The sequence below is a fragment of the Lepisosteus platostomus genome, chromosome 12 (assembly GCF_059453375.1).
Source record: "Lepisosteus platostomus isolate fLepPlt1 chromosome 12, fLepPlt1.hap1, whole genome shotgun sequence".
NCBI classification, from domain to species: Eukaryota; Metazoa; Chordata; class Actinopteri; order Semionotiformes; family Lepisosteidae; genus Lepisosteus; species Lepisosteus platostomus.
In genome coordinates, this window is record NC_142622.1 from 7998942 (window position 1) to 8010967 (window position 12026).

At 39.6% G+C, this 12026-nt stretch overlaps 2 long non-coding RNA genes across 2 annotated transcripts; one reads left to right on the forward strand and one right to left on the reverse strand.

The window, feature by feature from the left end:
• Positions 1 to 260: 260 nt before the first annotated feature.
• LOC148650993 (uncharacterized) lies at positions 261 to 8389 on the reverse strand. The gene is made up of 2 exons (XR_015925629.1): positions 8269 to 8389; positions 261 to 704 (listed from the first exon to the last, which is right to left on the reverse strand). It is a non-coding gene; the product is annotated as an uncharacterized LOC148650993 (long non-coding RNA).
• LOC148650994 (uncharacterized) lies at positions 7769 to 10141 on the forward strand. Its single transcript, XR_015925630.1, has 2 exons — positions 7769 to 7902; positions 9654 to 10141. It is a non-coding gene; the product is annotated as an uncharacterized LOC148650994 (long non-coding RNA).
• Positions 10142 to 12026: the final 1885 nt, after the last annotated feature.

Genomic DNA, 12026 nt, shown 5'->3' on the forward strand with positions numbered 1-12026 from the left:
GCCTGTGGCTGTTTTTTCCTGGTACTTTTTGTCTTTAAAAAAAAGTCAACTCTTTCTGGTCAGTATCAGAAATTTACACTGTGCTGTGTTGCAGCAAGTCTCTTATGATAGAGCTGAGCTCACCACAACTGAAGCAGATTATTGTTTTGTTGGATTACATAATCCTTATGCTTATAAATCATGGGTCTCAAACTCCCTTCCTGAAGGACCTTGAGCCTGAGTAGTCAATTAAACAAATTACTTTCTAAATTACACATATGTAGGATTTTTCTTAAGATTTTATTACAAAATATATTCACTTCATTAATGGTACTGATACCTATAAATCACCCTAGAGCTAGGCTAGAAGTATCACAACTATGCAGCTAACTAAATAATTAGACCAAATATGTAACTGATACCGAATGTCACGGTTTTGCAGTGGCTAGCATTGCTGCCTCCCAGCACTGGGATCCCCGGTTTAGTTCCTGAAGTGCTATCTGTGTGGAGCTTGTATGTTCTTCTCATATTCCTGTGGCATTCTCCTGGAAGCATCCGTTTCCTTCTATGGTCTAAAGACATAACAGTACTGGTAGGAGAACTGGCTTCTGGGAAAACTGGCCCCTGGTGTGCATGTGGCCTGCGATGGACTGGCGTCCTGTCCAGCGTTTATCCTGCCTCGTGCCCGTTTCCAGCCATAATAGGCTCTGGTTCCCCCCGCAATCCTGTGTTAGATAAAGCAGTTAGGAAATGGACGGATGTCACCGAGAACGTTGGTGGAACAAAAAGAGAAGACACCAGGATTTCCAGGAATTGAGTATGAGACGCCCATTGTAAGTCAGTACAGACCACTGTTTTCCAGCTTTGTGCAAATGTTTTGCCTGCCAATCTTGCAATCCTGGACAGTTTGATTTGACCTTCCACCCCCAGATGTCCATTCCAGACTGTCATATTAAGTGCCGAGATACTCCCAACAAGGCTTTTATAAGCCATCTCTGGATCATTTTGACTAATGTTAAAAGTAAAAAAAAAAAATTAAAAACCACCTCTGATTTGCTTTCTTAAAAATTGCACAGCTATTCGCAATGCAACTCAACCTCTGATCAATGCGTGTTCCCAGATATTTAAAACTCTCCACAAACTCTCCAGGCTGACCATTAAGTGAAAAGGTTGCCCACAGTTGGTCTTTAACATTGAAAAGAAGCTCTTTTCAATGTTCAAAAATGTTCCAAAATCAATCAGTCGGTTCATTTAAAAGGTTAAAACAAACTTAATTTATGAAAAGCTCAGCTGGAATGAAAACTTGAAGACACAGTGGTAATCAAGGACCGGGATTGGGAAAAAGCAGTTTATATCACGTTACAAACATGACTCAAGGATTGGTTCATTTGTTTAAAGGCATGTTCAAGAGGTACTTATCTGCTTTAGTGGTTTTGAACTCAGCCTTGGCACAAGAGACTTGTTGCAACACAGCTGAATTGATTAAGAAGATGGCAATGTGGTTGTCGAAGACAAAAAGAGTAACTGTTGGGTAGAGCCTACTTCGGGGTCTCAAACTTAGTTTCTGGAAGACCCTGTGCCTGCTGGTTTGTCCTCTACACTGAGAGGTCAAATAGACAATTAACCAAATTATTTTTCAAATGAGATATAGTTGAGAGGGTCTCTGTGCACTTTGAAAATACTTTTTCTGCTGTAGCTGAAGTATTTTATAAGGTGGACATACAGAACTGTTTGGGGCAGAAGAACACTGGACACAAGGGCCACTCTGTAATTCTATACTGTGTTCTATAGGAACGCTGTGCTACAACACTAGGAACCAATTGTGTTAAAGTGATCTTTGGAAAACAGGGAAGAGGAAGATGATTGTGATCTTGGGTTGCTGCCAATCTGATCAGCAAAGGAAAGCATGACAGAAAACAGACTGGACTGTTCTAGTTTAATTACTTTTTGGAAAAAATACATTGAGCACCTCTGTGTGCTTCACTCCCATGTAGAATAAATACACATTTCTTTTAACATCTGAGATGCACTCCCGACTGTCTGTTAAGGGGAAGCGGAAAGAATTATCCAAGACAGGATTTTTCACAGGGGCTTTTACACTTGATCACACAAGACATACACTTCATTAATGGCACAGTTACCTACTGTATAAATCACCTAAGAGCCAGGTTAGACGTATTACAGTTATGCAGCTAATTAAATAATTAGGCCAACTGTGAAACTCAGAATGTACGAGGAACAATAAAACAGGCCACATTAGGCTCTCCAGGTCTTGAGTTTGAGACCCCTAATGTAGACTGAAGATAAAAGTATATGACACCTGCTCTGTTTTCTAAAGTTCCTTATCACATGAGAGTTGTCCTGGTGAGGGAGATTAGTCAACCAGACAAGAGTCAAATTAAGAGAGAAGAGAGGGAAAATTTGTTCAAAGATGCTGAAAAAATTAGACAATCAGGTAATAACCTACAGGAAATAATATATTGAAATGTGTTCAAAACGGGAAGAAATTGGGTTTAATAGGTCATGGAACCATTCAGAGAAAATCTTAGCAGAACAAATTCATACTGGAATAAATACAACAACTCAGGTGATATTCCACTTTCAATTATTGCTTTAAATATCTCGTTGAGCCTGTTAAAAATACGCAGTGACTACATGTGGAGTAAATTGGCTTTTTCTTAGCTTCTGTTTTAATCTGTGCCCAGCATCTCTGCAACCAGCTTTTCTTCCTGACAGAAATTGCCATACCTTTGATTGACTCAGCAGGTATTCAGCTGCCATCTCAGCACACCTGCCTCCGTAATAAATATTTAGAACAGATAATGGGATTTTCACCAGGGGGCGATTGAATGAACAAAATATACTTTTATAAGCCAGAACGCTATTCATCCTTGCTGGAGAAAGTTATTGGGAGTCCCTGTTTGTTACAGACAGAACAAAAACTTTGTTTTTTGCAACATAAAAGGGACTCCCAATTGAACTGAAAAAGCAAACCAAGAGTTGTTGCTAAATTTGTCCAATTTAAGCAAACAACAGCGTTTGATGTTTTACCCCTGCTCTGCTGTGAACACTCCCATTCTGCATCCTCCAATTCATTCAATCAATGTCTGTCTGTTTGCATTTCTTCCTGCGAGATAAGAAGGCACTGTGATTGTACAGAGATTAAACATAAACCAGACAGCCTTCAAAACACTGCTTAACACAACATTAATACGGCCTTTCTCCTTGAATCGAGTTAAAATTAAACTCGGTGCTTAAAAACTGTCAGTCAACACAAAACGATTCAAACAATTTGGTTAGGGTTGGTTTTGGAGAAGTGTAGAGTCTGAGAAATGACAGCACCATTAACATATTTCACCTATCTTTCTTTCAACGGGTGACTCAATTTGTAGAATAGCATTTCACAACTAATACTCCTAACTAATTTCTTGGATTTTTGTGACAACAACAACAACGTGTGTTTTTGTATCTGTATTGTGTGTAGACATAGGTTTGTAACTATCAGAAGACCAGGAAGCCCTAGAGGTCAAATTGATTCCCCACATTCTTGAATACACACACACGATGCCTCCCCCCCCAAAGTGCTAATTTGTTCTTATTGTTTTTAGTATCGTGTGATAATTTTAATAATAGCAAATCTCACAGGGAATGTAATATAAAAGGTTACATGTAAAAAAATATTTTAAGCATATATAAATATTAAGAGAAAAGGAACCAAAATCATACTCTTAAGATCATTACCAATACTACCACATACAGTACTGTACATGTAGAGAAAATCACAGTTCAAATAAGTAGGTTTAGACACTCAGCTGTAATAAAATCAAGCCAAGCCAGATATGAGGAACGAAAATGTTAGTTTACTATTCTTTTATATTTTTAACTGAACTTGATGTTTTAATTTCTGATCTGAATTAATCTTTTCGTAGCTCTGTTTCATTTTCTAATCTAAATTAAAATTTAAACTGCACAGACAGAAAAAAAAAGCGACACGCTATGTGATTTAATGAGAACAAATGGAACTGTGGTCGTCCCAGCAGTATAGTCATTACCTGAATACCTGCAGGCAGCCTCACAGGGGCAGTCAACAGGCCACCTCACAGATCACCCTCGAATGTTTGGTAAAATGAAAATCTGCTGCATTACATACAATCTTATTGTGCATGATAATCTTTTATTATTCAAGACCGGCAGCTGCAGTATTTGCTAGAAGATTTGGAGTCTTCAATATTTAAAACACCAATAATATAGTTTACATGCACTTCAACTACATGAGAGTGCATTTAGAACAGAGCACAGAAGGCACGTCTCTCCCCAAAGGGTGATGCGAGTATGGAACAAGATATCCAGCCATGTAGCTGAAGCAGACATCCTCCCTTGATGTGATCTACAGGTTCACCAAGGGTCTTCTCTCTAATCAAACACAACCAATACCTCTTCAGATACAGGATCAACAAGGCATATTGCAGAGTATGTTGAAATGTCCTAGCTGAGGACATTTTTAAAAAATATTTTCCCTTACACTTGTAAATACTACTACATTGCTTTTTCATGTTATTGAAACTTAATTGATTTTCTTTCATTTACTGCTTCGTTTTCTTTTAAACAAAGGTGCTTAGGTCATCATTGTGATGACCTAATTGTTCATAGCAATCTGGTTAAATATAGGATAACAAACTATATTAAATCCAGTTTTCGTAACATGAACTGTACAGATAAACAGATGTCTTCTGCAACACTGGCTGCATTCTGTGATTAGTTACATCTTTATACACATGCTTGGAGAAATGTAGAAAAGTACAGCATTTATTTTAAAGAATGTTCTGAAGACCAGAAATGGGTCTGTACTGCTTCAGAGTTTACATCCTCTGGTCCTGGTACCCTGCTTAGATCTGAGGAACAGCAGGCTTACACAGTTTTTCAGGATATTTGTTACTCTGGTGCATCTGTCATTAACCTCATGCATAGTTAAAAATGGACTTCACAAAGAATAACAATACAAATATTAAACTCCTAAAAAAATCTCAGAAATAGCATGTTTTATTTCCTCATGATTGTGTCGCCAGGCATAACTCAAACTCCATCATTAAGTGTGCAGACGATACAGCAGTCATCGGCCTGATCACAGATGGTGAAGAGTCTGCGTACAGGGAGGAGGTTGAAACCCTGGCAGCATGGTGCCAGGAGAACAACCTCTCTCTGAACATCAGTAAGACTAAGGAGATGATTGTGGACTATAGAAAACACCAGGGAGGAGATCACACACCTATCTACATCAGTGGGACTGCAGTGGAGAGGGTCAGCAGTTTTAAGCTCCTGGGAGTTAACATCTCAGAGGACTTAACCTGGACCCACCACACCAACATCGTGGTCAAAACAGCACGGCAGCGCCTATTCTTTCTCCGTAGGCTAAAGAGGTTTAGCATGCCATCACATATCCAGGCCAACTTCTACAGGTGCACTATTGAGAGCATCCTGACTGGCTGCATCACTGCCTGGTATGGGAACTGCTCCGCCCAGGATCGCAAAGTATTGCAGAGGGTGGTGAAGTCAGCGCAGCTTCTCACCAGCTGTGAGCTACCAAGCATCCAGGAGATCTACTCAGCTAGATGTCTGAAGCCCATTCTCAAGGACCCCAGTCATCCCAGTCACAAACTGTTTTCCCTCCTACCATCCGGTAAATGGTACCAAAGCAATTGGTCAAAGTCCAACAGACTACGGAACAGCTTCTACCTCCAGGCAATAAGACTGCTAAACAGCCAACCTGCAGCTCCTTCAGCAAATCACCTGTAATGGCTACATGGACACACAGTTTTCACTGTATTCAGCATAACTGCACTACATGTATATATTGCACACACCATAGACACATAACAGCTCTACTCATATTGAGTTTTATTCCGTTTCTATTACATCTATTATTATGTAACCTTATTTTCATAACCTCAATTTTGTGATTTTTGTGTTTTTGTGATTCTTGTGATTTTTGTGAGCTCGCAGAAAAGACATTTCATTGCCAGCAACTACTGCTGCACGCTATATTGTTGTGCATTTGATAAATAAAATTTGATTTAGTGGTACAGTATTAGTGTTACTGTAGAGTAAATGACAGTATTTAGGTATACTGTATATTGGTAAATTCCCGGTTTCTAAAGATTGAGAACACTTGTTGAATGTTATTGATCAAGGAACCAAATCGTGCTCAACAAGGGGGATCTCTGGACCTTGTAGGGGGACATTTTGTGTTGGAAATGATTCCTAAACAAAGCAAAATAACAAATGTTGCAATTCAATTTTCTTTGGACATCGCCAATCACTCATCACAAACATGACACACTGCGAAGATCCCTTCAGGAGCACGGTTGGGGTGGTCTGCTCCAGGAGAACACTGTAGTGTGATCCGAAAAAGATCACAACTAGAGAGCATTAAGATACATCTCCAAGACTGCCAATTGAAACTTGAGTTGCTGCAGAGCTTCTTATTAAAAAAAGAGTGGACAAGTATCCTGTGATGAATAAGATCACTTCATTAGCCCTATACAATTTCTTGCATTAGGAATTCATCTTTTCGCATACCACAGCTTGCTCTCCATGAGACACACAGACAGGGAGAGAAGCTGGGGGTCAGAGCGCAGGGTCAGCCATTGTACAGCGCTCCTGGAGCAGCTGGGGTTGAGGGCCTTGCTCAGGGGCACAACGGAGTAGGATTCCTCTGCCAGCCGCAGGATTTGAACCAGCAACCTTCCAGCCACAGGCGCAGATCCTTAGCCACAGAGCTGCTGCTCTGCCCAGTAGAGAATTGTACACAGAATAGTGTAAGAAACAACCAAAAGGTTCCAGGAAGCACCACCTTGAGGTTATCAAAGCCAAAGGTGGGATTACAAAATAGTAATTACTGGGTTAAGAGCACATTTCAGTATCTGGAAATATATTTGTTTTTCACAGATGTTCTATTAATGCATACAACATTGAACATTATCCAAAGCTTTAGTTTTTTTTTTCTCACACAATACTGAATGTATACCTCGATTTTAATGCATAATCAACTTTGGAGGATACTGTTAATCTATTAATCTTAATTCTCATTTACTGTATCTGTTGCTGCTGAAAGAACACGTGACTGTCATACTTTTTTATTATACATCTATATTACGGGAGTTTAATTGGTCTTTGTTTTCTTCAGTAATTGAGTTCCTTAATTATCTCCAGGTTATTTAACATTAAATTAATTCGCATTTTCGTTTAACACGTATTGATGTTTTCAAATAATGCAGTAGCAATAGGAAAACAATTACAGCAAGCAACAGCAAAACAAGGACAGAGTACAAATGAATTAAGAAGCTTAATAACTTTATGGCATTAAAACGAATGGTGAATCTAGTGATGGCGACATTTTAACACAAGGCCTTTATATAAAAAATAAATGCCTCTGACGTGTTCAATTTTCATCTGTCAGAGAATACTGCTTCACGAAAGGACTGTCATTCTCAGTGCAAAATATAGAAAGTGATCTGTACTGATCTTACGAGAAGTGCAGAACATTAAAACTGAAAGCCAAAAGTGTTGAAGGAAAGACACAAAAAAATTATTTCATGTGAAAGAACTGAACGTTGTTTCAGAACCATAACTCCCTATAGTCCTTAAACTAGATATTCCTGCCGGCTTTAACTTTCCTAAAGTGAAAATTGCTGTGGGTCCATTTTAAATAAACGGGCCTTTATTTATTAATACCAAAGATGAGAACACAATTAATGCGTCAGAGATCGCTAATTCCCTGCCTTGGTTTAAACTATCAGTGCGGCTTCTGTTGTGCCTTAGAGGGAAATATTTCATATTCCACAGTATATTGTCATGGCGTTCCTGAAGGGAAAAAAAAAACAGATAATCTGAATCCTTCTCTCCCGGACTTCTGTAAAGCATCAGGTAATTACTGGTGTTAGGACCTGAATAATAAGTAAAAACTGTACATAAAACCTCCGAGGGAGCTACAAAACTAGATTCAAGCCAACAGGATAAGAGATTGAATTCTCCCGGACTAGCAGTCGGGGGTTCCTGGTGTTGCGGGGTTTTAAATTGCGTAAACATCCCGTCTTGTGATACCTTAGGTTTTCCGCTGTTAAAGCCTCACAAAACCCGCAGACGCCCTGTCGCAGCCTGTTGCTGTCATGTGTCGAAGCCACCATCATGCAGGTTGGCTCCTGTTGCACAGAGAGCAACGATTAGCGGCTTTGGATGATGCGTCTGGTTTCTCGTGTCTGCGTGAATGAACTTCACCGCTGCTTCACTTACTGAACATGGCGGCGACCTCATCTTGTCCTCACTTCCCGTTTCCAGCTCCAAGACAATATTGGCTTAATCTCTCATCCCGAAAAACACAAGCGGTTGGGGAGTTTTCCCCCCGAAAGTGCGCGATCACGTGTCTTTTTCCACTGGCGTAGGGCCGAGATTGTTTTGTAACTTTGATCGTGCTTTTAATGTGATGGCAATCACCAAACAGTGGTTTTCAATTTTTCTAACCTCGAAACCCACTTGTATGTTTAATAATATAACCGACTCTACCTTTGATTTAATAATGAAATAGATGGTATTTAGTTCAAGAAGCACATTTTGTCGCAGAACTATTTGATTGTAGCAAGGTGACGCCTGTTTTTTTTTGTTGCGAGGGTATTGAACTGAGACGGTTTTGCTGATAGACATATTTTGACATATTTTCAGGTGGTGGAGTGAAGGCCTACTCCTCAATCGCCAGTTATGGAACAAAACTGCTTTGCATGCAGTCCCTCCAGTGCTTAATTTAGATATTTTGAGAGGAGAGATATCCCGGATTTTGTCCTCCCAAAGCTCTTAACTAGAGCTGTTTCAATGTTACAGTAAAAAAGCTCATCAGAATTTTCAGATTTTATCTTCAAATTAGACAAGCTGGGGCAATTTATCTGAGCATACAAACATAATCCATCACTGGATCCCAATCCTAAAATTCGAAAATGTGAGGGACAACATATACAGTACAATACAAACACACTGATAATGTCCACAATCAATGAGTCACATTCAACTGCACTATCAAAATAGCACAAGAATCCACCAAATGTTACTGTCTCATTAAATCCTATAAATGCCACTGGTGACTCCTGGCAGTAAGTGGTACTCGTAGACTGAGTCAGAAATGAACAAATTACAGGAACCCTCCTGCACACTAGAAAGAGGTGTCTACCTCATTAGCCACTTGGAAAAACGTTCCCTTCAAATATGTCAGAACAACCACATAAATCTATACCCTCAATTAAAAAAACAAAATGCTCAGTAAAGAGCTCCTGATTTATTAGAAATCAGAAAGGGAAAGCTTATTGGTCTGCCTTTTTCCCTGTCTGAAGAAGAGAAATTTGCAGTCAGTAATTAGTCTTGCATTCATGTCATGTGTGCTCCTGTGGTACTGTAGGTCAGAAACAAACCAAAATTGGTCTGCTCTGCTTCCCTCTGTATTATACTCACATTTAAAACTGTGGCACGTTTCTGGGTTGACAGCTGCCTGACATAACTCCTGTCTTTAACTGTTTGCCCCTAACTGAGAAAGCGTGTCAGTGGCTTCTTAGTGTCAAAAAGCAGAATTTGTCAGTAGTTCAACTACTGCTTCTCCCCACAGACATCAGTATGACAGCTGGCTTCTTTCACAGGTGTCCTTGTTTACATCAACGATATCAAGGGCCATTTTATCAAAGGAAGGATGGCAGGTTCATTTTACAAGTTGGAATTGGCTGGAGAAGATCAAAACGACAGAGACAAGCTCCTTCATGTGGATAGAGGTTCACTCAGGAGGAATAACTCAAGGACCATCAACTGTAATCTGTCCTTGACCACGTCAGGGAGTGATGCTGTTTGAAGCTGCCTTTGTAGGTTTTCAGGTGCCAAAAGTGACTGTGTATTTTATTTGTTCCTGAGCATTTACCTTCCCAAACCCAGTTCTTTATCAGACAGCAGTGTAATGAAAGACTAGTGCACTACCTCATCACATCACATGACCTCTCTTGAGGTTTATCATAAACCTCTTCTCTTGTTCGCCTGTTGTCCTTATCCTATAACAATAAGTCACTTTCTTCCCACTTCTGTGTGGGGTTTCTTATTGTAAATAAAGATTAATGCAGTATGCATTGGTTGTTTTGGATCTGGCCTACCTGTTGTGGATCCAGTCTTGTCCTGATCTGTTTGTTCCACCATTGTGTGTCAGATTACAGACGCTGACTCACCTCTGGTTTAAATGGAGGCTTGCCTGTCCATCAACAAGCTCAGCCTATTTACCCTGACACTCACGGTGCAGCAGTCTTGTCTGAGAGTAGTAACCTTGTCTGTATGATTGTAACCCACCCTGGTGTTTGTAAGCTTTTTTGCAACTTTTAGCTACCAGGAATTTCCTTGAAATACTGGATTTTACACATTTTTCTCTGATATTTTCATTTTCTTCTGCACAGGAGCACCTCAGTGATCAAACACCCTTTTTGCACTGTGTTTTTGTGTCCTATGACCCCCCTGCCCTTGCTATCAGGTGGTTTGGTGGCTTTGACACAGAGGCGTGACCACCTTCTAGCCTGGTCTCGTCAGCTTTCAGAAGATCAGAAGGTGTTTCTCCCTCCTCTGGCCTCTGCACTGCATAGTGGGCAGATGAAGTATAATGGCAGTCAGCGTCAATGCTACACACAGTGAGTCCTCCCCTCCTATATGTAAAGCACCTTGAGATCCTTTTGGATGAAAACATAGCGCTGGGAATTATTTAATAAAATTTAGCCAGAGATTATACAGATAAAACACATCAACTGCCCTGGCAACTAGACCAGCTATCTACAGTCATATCAAACAAAAGTCCTATGTTCCCTTTGTTTTTTCTATAATTTCATTATCACTGATCAAGAACAATCAACATTTCATTTGAAGCAAATTTGAATAATGTTTTTAAATTGTGGTTGGGCTCACAAATGAACGAAATGAAATAACAATGATCTAACAAAAAGGACATTTCCGTTCAATATGACTGTAGGTACCCAGTCCAGTTGCCAGGACAGTTGATGTGTTTTATCTGTATAATCTCTTGCTGTGAATGAATGTTTCACATTCTCTTTTTTTTGCCAACATGCAGTAATGACCATGCAAACACATCATAGTATCTTGTAAATGACATATTTTACCAGCAAAAGCTACAGTAAGGACTCCAATCGGATCTCCACTTACAAAGTGACCGAAACCTGAACAGCACTCAGATCAAATTTGCCCTTTAATGTATTTCACCTCTTAATTTTACTTGCTTGTCATGTTGCCTGCTAATCCAGAGTTTTTTAAAAAAAACAGAAGAATAAATCAGATAGAGGGCCTCTGCTTTAAAGACTGGTCCAGCTGGATGAGTCTTCGCCTCCTGTATGTTGAGTGGATTTGGAGCTATTTTGCTTCCAGCACTGTCCTCCTCATGCTGGAATTGCCTTTGGAATGAGAAATGTTCCCAAGGCCAAGTGGTTACAGCAGTTCAAACAATGTTTGCACTTTCTCTGGAATTCAAGCCAATCCATTGTCTGTATAAAACAACAAACATTCAGTGAGACAGAAGGACGGGGGGGAAACATTGTTCTGAATTGTCTGATACAGATAACAGCTCCTGACTTTAAGCTATGAACGGTATGCTGCACTTTTAACCCTGTACTGCCGAACACAACCCTACAACGAGAACATGAAGCAAAATGTCACAGCTTTATAAAGCAATATAAAAAACGAGAATGGGAAATTAGGAACTGCTGGAGTGACAATAGACTACCATCTGCTATTTCTCTAAACAGGACAAAAATAACCAAGAAATAAGGGTTTGGGGGCATATTTGTTCTCTGTGAAGGCTAAGGAGGTGAATGAGTTATCCCAGCTTTTTATCTGGTGGCTCATTTTTACACACTCATGAAATGTTATCAATTATATAAATTTGTAATCAAACAAATTTATAAATGTTTATACCATAACTATTAATCTTTATACCACACATTTTTTCTTATGTAAGTTATTTTGGAGCTCATATG